Here is an 8131-nt window from a genome sequence, read left to right as displayed (position 1 = left end):
TTTACGAACTTACCTAAACAAAAATAGTTACAGAGACAAAGCCAATGCATATTCTATTACTTTAGCTTTTCCACGAGTCAAATCTGATTAGGTCATTTATTGATCTAAATAATATTTTTTGTTCAATTAATTTATTCAAACATATAAAATAATTAAATTCAAGCTTATAACCCTTATAAATGTAAATTTTCAAATGTACCCTCAACATTTGACCCTTTTTGTAATTTAGTCCCTAAAGCTGAAACTTACAATTTAATCACATTTAAGAAAAACCCATGCTATTCAATTTCTATATAGTCCCTAATCAACCCAAATTTATCAAATTTTTAAAATAATTCGATTTAATTTCACTACTTTCACAATTAAATCCTTAAACATTAAAATTACTAAAACTCACTTTACAAAATAGTTTTATTTATCAACCAAGCTTAATAATCTACCAAAAACTTCACAAACACCACAAACCCATGAATGGCATAATCTAAAATGTTTAACGATTTTACAAATTAGTCCCTGGGTTAGCTAGATTAAGCTAAAACGATCACAAAAACATAAAATTCATGAAAACGGGTGAAAAATACATACCATGCATGTGAAATAAACCTTGGTCGAAAGCTTTGTTTAAGCTTCCATGGGGTTTCAGCCTTCTCCCCAAAAAGATGACAAAAATTTGGCTTTTTTGATCTTTTAATTTATGTTTTAATTTCATTTATTTATGTAATCACAAGTTTGCCCTTTACTATTTAATAAATTTTCATAAAACATATCACCTAAACTGTCCACTATCTAATAATTATGGATAAATTACCATATAAAGTCATTCAATTATGTTTCTATGCTCAATTAACCCATAATAATCAATAGTGATAACTTTTATCACTTTTACATCTTTTACGACTTAGTCCTTTTTCTTTAATTAACAATCAAATCACTAAAATTTTCAGACTAAATTTTATTATACTTATATTGTAACTCCTTAAATATTTAATAAAAATCTTTACAACCACAGTCTACAAAAACGAGGTCCTAAAACCTCATTTTCCAAAACCACTTGACTTTAGGGACAAACCACTTATACCTAACTATTTGTTCACTTATTAAAAATAATTAAATCAAAATTAAATATATTGCTACATTTAACTCATAAATATTAAATAATAATATTTACATATTCACTTGTCAGATTTGTGGCCTCGAAACCACTATTTCCTACACCACTGAAAAATGGGTTGTTACAAGTGGTCTCTCTTCACTTTTGTCGAATATGAATTTGGTGGTATGCATTCTCTGACCATCAGGTTATGCTCTTTCTTGCTTTCTTCAACCTAATCATTTTTCACAACAAATTCTAGGTTCAACTTCTTTTCAGGCTCAACTAAACCTTTCACGTTTCGAACAGTGATTGCATGGACTTGCTCTTTTGGGTTGGTTTCAATGTTAGTCGAAAAACTTTATTGTTGCCTTTCCGAAACCAATTTAGCAAGCTGACAAATCTGATTCTCGAGTCCTTGAATAGGTGCTTGTTGATTCCTTAAAGTTGTCTCAATGTTTTGGAATCTAGTTTCTGACACTGAAATAAATTTCATTAACATATCTTCCATATTCGGCTTCTTTTATTACTGATAAGGTTGTTGAAAACCCAAAAGGGGTTGTGACATTTGATTTCCTTGACCACCCCAAGAAAAATTTGGATGATTCCTCCATCCTAGATTATGATTATTGCTATAGGGATTATTCCGAGGTCTAGAATTGTTACCCATAATGTAACTTGCTCATACTTCGTGTTAGGACTGAAGGGTAAACATTTCGAATTGATCATCCCCGCTCCAATCGCATCATACTGCGTTACCAGATTCATCTGCTTAGCCATACTCAAACCATCAATTTTCTTACTCAGCGCTTCCACCTGACTTGCCAACATAGCAACTGCATCTATATTAAAAACATCAGTTGCCTTAGTAGACTTTATTCTCATAACTTGCCACTGGTAGTTATTCCGCGTCATCTCCTCAATAAATTCTTGGGCTATCACAAATGTCTTATTATTTAGTGTTCCACCAGCTACTTCATCAATTATCTGTCTAGTCGAGAGGTTCAAATCGTTGTAAATTGTTTGAACTTGTAACCACAAAGGTAACCCATAATGAGGGCACCTTCTCAAAAGATCCTTAAATCTCTAAGGTGCATCATATAATGTCTCAAGCTCCATTTGAGCAAAAGAAGAGATTTCATTCCTCAACTTAGTTGTTTTGGTTGATGGAAAATATTTTAACAAGAATTTCTTAGTCATCTAATCCCAAGTCATGATGAAACCCTATTCAAGTGAATTGAACCACTGTTTTGCCTTGTTCCTCAATGAAAATAGGAACAACCGTAAGCATATGGCATCACTAGTAACATCATTAATATTGAATGTGTCATAGATCTCTAGAAAGTTAACTAAATGAGCATTCGGATCTTCATCTTGTAACTTATCAAACTGAACATACTATTGCACCATTTGAATTGTGTTATGATTAATCTCAAAATTGTTTGCAACAACTGTTGGTCTGACGATACTCGATTTATCCCCAATCAAAATGGGCTTAGCATGGTCATACATAGTCGGAGGAGCAAGAGGTTGCTGATTACGAGGATTATCATCCTTCTCAATAGTAATGTCCTTTTGCTCTTAATCATCTATGAAAATCTGTTGACCTTACCTTGCTTCTCTAACTTCTTTTCGATTTCTATGAGCATTTTTTTCGATCTCACTATAAAAAATTAATAGTTCCAATGATTGCCTCTTGTCATAAACCTATAAGAACCGTAACAATTAAATTAAAAACAAAAATATTAAAATTAAAATTTAAAAATGGCTAAATTAATAGAAATAAAGTTTTCCTAATATTCTAGTCCCTGGCAACAACGCTAAAAACTTGATGCGTTGTGAACTAACTAAAAATTTGACTAAGCAAGTGCACCTATCAATTAATAGTATAGCTACGGTAAGCAAAGATATCGTTCCCACAAAGACTAAAAGTACTAGTAATTGCAGTTTTTCTATTACTTAACTAAATAATTTGAGTGATTGATTAAAAACTTAAATTAATTAACTAACGAACACAACAAAGAACAAATTAGGAAAATAATCGATTAACAACCAAGAACTGAAATAATACCTAGAAAAGAATTCACCTAGATATCATATGCCACTATCAATTTAAATTACGCAGTAACTTTACTTAGTAACTTGATCCGTAAAATCTCTAATTATGTTAATATCTTTTTCAAGAGTAAGAGCAACTGATTCTAGGTAGATTAATTGAAATATATTTCTAATTAAAACCCCTATTATCGCATTAACTCGTGTTATGGATTCCCCTATTAGATTTGACTCTAATTTGGCAGATTTATGTCATCCTATTTCTAGGATTGCATGCAACTCCACTCAATCACGCAATATTTACTCTTAAACAATGTCTATTCCTCTTCTACTTTAAGCACATCAAAGTTGGATCAACAGTCTAGAAATATTAAACCAAGAATTAAGCATACTAATTGAGAACAAGAAACTAAGAATTTATTGCGTAACATAAAAATCAAACGACAGAATCCATCATAAGGTTCATCTCCTCTAGGTATTTAGAAAATTAGTTCAAGCCTGAAAATAAAAACATCCTAGATACAATATAACTGAAAGAAATAAAGAAACTCATGATAATCTCCTAAGAAATCAACTAAGGATCTTCAATCTTAATAGAAATCTGCTTCAGAATCGGCTTCAATGGTGTTTTTCAAGTTGTTTCCTTGAAAATTCTATGATGACTCTCTCTTATCTTCTTATTTTTGTCATATATACATCTTAAAATGCCTGAAAAACCTAAAAAATCATGTTTTTTGCAGTTCAAAGTGCAAATCCGCACAATAACGCAGCCTACCACATGGCCTTATGGTAGCCCATGTGGGTCACGCGTTCGGATGGCCAGGCCATGTGGAATGGGTCAACCTGTGTGGCTCTTGTAGGTTGCTCTGATTTTTTTATTTTCACTTATTTTTCGCTCCTTTTACTCCCAAATGCTCTATTAAGCATAAAAACATGAATTTAAAGGATTAAGAGTATAAAACTCACAATTGACATCGAATAATCACCCAGAACACATTAATAATCAGGTTAAAATATGTTACTTTTAGCACTTATCAAACATCACATATTGTCTTTCGACGTTGCGGCGAGGAGGATTTCACGTCAAGATGATGACCTTTTTTTTGGTAAAATTTGGCCATTTGATACTTATTTCATGCCAAGCCAAACTAAGGGATACCACCTGTACTTGTAGTTCATCACGTAAACCTCTTAAAAATCTCTTACAACTATCGGCTTCAGTTGGCACATATTCCATAGCATATCTACTAAGTCTTGAAAATTCTCGTTCATAGTCGACTACCGACATATCTCCTTGTTTAAGCATTAAGAACTCCTATTTTTTGTCTTCAATATATAGCTCACCCACATATTTCTTCTGAAATTCTCTTTGGAAAAAAATCCCAGTTTACCTTTTCTTCTGGCACATGTCGGGTTACCGATTTCCACTATACATAAGCTTCCCCTTGTAGCAAACAAACAGCATGCATTGAACTTTCCCGGGGAGTGCATTCAAGTTGTTTTAAAATCCTTCTTTTTGATTCTATCCAATTTTCAGCAGTGGAAGAATCAACCCCTTTCAAACCCTGAAATTTAGTAGCACCATACTTACGCAGTTCTTTAATTGGTGCTCGACGAGTAAGAGCAGATGTTATTGCAGTGGCAGTTTATGCTACTCCTTGGAGAGCATCAACTATTACTCTAAGTAATTCAGAATTATCTTTTTTCTCCTACATTACCTCTTCTAACATTAGGCGGTTGATTTCCCATTGGATTTACACTCGGTGTTGCTTACTCGATTGCATCTAATTCCCCAGATTCATCATCCTCACTATACATTTCTTGATCAGTATCATCTATATACTCATTTGACATTTTCACTATAAAACATAGACAAACAAATATCAGCATCCAATCCCTACTCAATTTCGACTCAATTATAGCATTTATCTCTAGACTCAATTACAGACTCAATTTAGTCCAAGGATGGGTTAAACCTGCAAAGCTTTGATACTATTAAATGTAACACCCCCTAACCCTTATCCGTCGCCGGAATAGGGTTATGGAGCATTATCGGACAATTCAAATCAATTACGAAAAATCACATAATAATTTAACATACATTTCACAGTTTAATCATAAAGTCCCTTTAATGAGCTCTCGAGGCCCAAAACACGTATTCGGAACTAATCGGGACTTAATTGGAAGCTCAGAGAATTTTTCACGAAATTTTAAAATTTTTCTCATGTACAAGACTCACACGCCCGTGTGATTTAGGGACACACTAGTGTGACCCTAAAAATGCCTGTGCTTCAGGCCGTGTGGACTCAAAAATGAGTCTTTTACAGCAAAATTACCAACCCTGCAAACCTTGAACAACAAGCAACTTAAAATCCAATCTTTCAACCTATCCAAAACATGATTAAATACATTTAAAATAGGTCTGAACTATCAATATAATGATCTAACTCATGTATGTTCATATATATCTAACATAAATTATCTAAACAATTCATTTAAATACCATTCAACCAATTCAAACTAAAACCATATAAATGGCTATATTATATATAAATTAGCCAATATCATTTTAGACACCATTAATATTCAAATCTCAAAATGACATCAAAAGACAACCTAGGTACATGCCATTCTCAAAAGAGAAAATACTTCACCATGTGTTTGAGTTCTGGATCGGCTTTGGATGTTGATTCAATAATCAGACTTTACTTGACCTATGCACGGAACCAAACCGTACGCTGAGTATACACTCAGTGGTATTTCTATAGTCCGAATACTTATTAAGCAAAAATTTATAATATTTATATACATAATCATACATAATAATAATAATCATTCAACAAATAATCAATTTCATAAAACTCATCATCCATATCACTTTCAATCATCATATCTCTGTTTCAATCTCACAATTTCTATTCAATAACATTTTCACAATAAATTTCTCTATTTCAATTTCAATATCAATTTCCATTTCTTATTCAATATCATTCAATGTCAATCATTTGATCAATTCATTCATATATCCCTATTAACAAGACTCGGACTCTGACGGATACGCGGATCCAACCCAAACACACCAGTATGGCACTCAATGCCTCATCGGTCATACCGAAGTAAAACAATATGGTACTCAGCACCTCATCGAATTTATCCAAAGCAATAATAATATGACACATAGTGCCTCATCGACTCGAAGTTGAAGTATCCCTGAACACTTCCAATCCTATGGCATGCCAACTATTTCCAACTTAGCCCGATACAGTTAGTAGGGTATTTCAATACATAATTCAATTTCCAATCAATATACAATTTCAATCCATTCCAATTCAATACACTTTTCAATCATACACATACTTTCACAAAATAATTCAATTCAATGTCAATATATCAAACTCACCTCAATTTTACTTACCATGCATAAAAATAAATACAACAAATAATTTTAGTTTTCGAATTATAGAAATACAAACAATATTTTTTAACCTAATCCTCGTTGACTTTTTCCTTTCGTTTCTTAGCCGAGGTCTCCGGCACCACGTTAGCTACGGAATTAAAATAATTAAAATTTATCAATACACTACAATTTCATATTAAATATTTCAATTTACATTCAACTTTGGTATAATATTCAATTCAATCCTTAATCAAGACTAACTTTATTTTATTTACAATTTATTCATTCTTTTTCATTCAATTATCACTTAAAACTAATTTCAATTCTCTAATTTCACCATAAAACCCTAATTTCAAATTTCTTTCAGTTTAGTCCCTACTACATAAAACTTATAATTTATTTTACAATTCAATCCTTTTCTCAATTCTAACTAAAAATTCTATTAATTCAAACCCTAATTCTTCAATTAATTCAACATAACCCACATCTAAAAATCAACTAACTTTCAAAATTTCCACTTCTATCAAGTAGTATTTTGTTCTAGGATTCCAAAAACATCAAAATTACAAGGGACTAAATTGACTTACCAATTAAACCTTGAACCTTAAAACCCTAGTTTCTCCCTTTTTTTTTTCTTTCCTTATTCTTCTCCCCTGTTTCGTTTTCCAATTCTATTTCTTTTCCATCCTTTTGTTTCTTTATTTCTTTTATTTACTTTATTTTATGTTATATAATATAATAATAATATCTTTTACTTAAATAATAAGTAAATAATAAATTAATATATGTATTTTATTTTACCACATGTATTTCACTATTACCACACACTTGTCACTTATGGTTTTATTGCTAATTTAGTCCCTTAACTTTTCTTGATTTTATAATTCAACTTTTACCCTATATTCAATCTAGTCCTTATACTAAATTAACCTTAATTCAAGCTTATTCATCTAACCGAAACATAATTAACCTCACAACTAACTTTGCAAATATTTTTAATAAATATTTACGAATCATTTTACAAAAACGGAGACCCGAAAATGCAAATTTTCAATTACCGTAAATTTCGAGTCATTATCGAACTTACACATATTCTCATCTTTGACATACTCGTGAACCACTCGGAATAAAAATGTCGGATACTTAGGAAATTTCCACACTAAGTGCCACATACATAGCCAATGCTACCTCAATCTCAAATCACATAATTGCTCTCTCTCAAGCTATCGATGGGCCTGCTCACACAAGCTGTCAGTCAAGACGTAGCTACGTGGTGCTACTCACACAAGATGTCAAGTATCCGCAACATATACCGATATACTGAGCCACCGGTAGGGCGTACAAGACCAGCACTTGGATCACATAATCACATAACACATAATGACCCTAATGACATGTCACTTGTATCCTACCCTATTCCTAAGGTTCAAACGGGATTTCTTGCTTGTCAATTCGTCGTCGAACTCGTTCGTAGAGTTATACTCATTCACATAATCAAACATACAATTCATGCAATATTAAAGCATTTAAGTACAATTATTCTAAATCTTATTTTTAACATACGAACTTACCTCAGTACAAAATGGCTA

At 32.0% G+C, this 8131-nt stretch overlaps 1 non-coding gene across 1 annotated transcript; it reads left to right on the top strand.

The window, feature by feature from the left end:
- Positions 1–2135: 2135 nt before the first annotated feature.
- Positions 2136–2242, top strand: LOC121203805 (small nucleolar RNA R71). Its single transcript, XR_005898742.1, has one exon. It is a non-coding gene; the product is annotated as a small nucleolar RNA R71 (small nucleolar RNA).
- The last annotated feature ends 5889 nt before the right edge of the window (positions 2243–8131 follow it).

Source organism: Gossypium hirsutum, chromosome A07 (genome assembly GCF_007990345.1).
Source record: "Gossypium hirsutum isolate 1008001.06 chromosome A07, Gossypium_hirsutum_v2.1, whole genome shotgun sequence".
Classification (NCBI taxonomy): Eukaryota; Viridiplantae; Streptophyta; class Magnoliopsida; order Malvales; family Malvaceae; genus Gossypium; species Gossypium hirsutum.
This window is presented reverse-complemented; position numbering and strand designations above follow the sequence as displayed.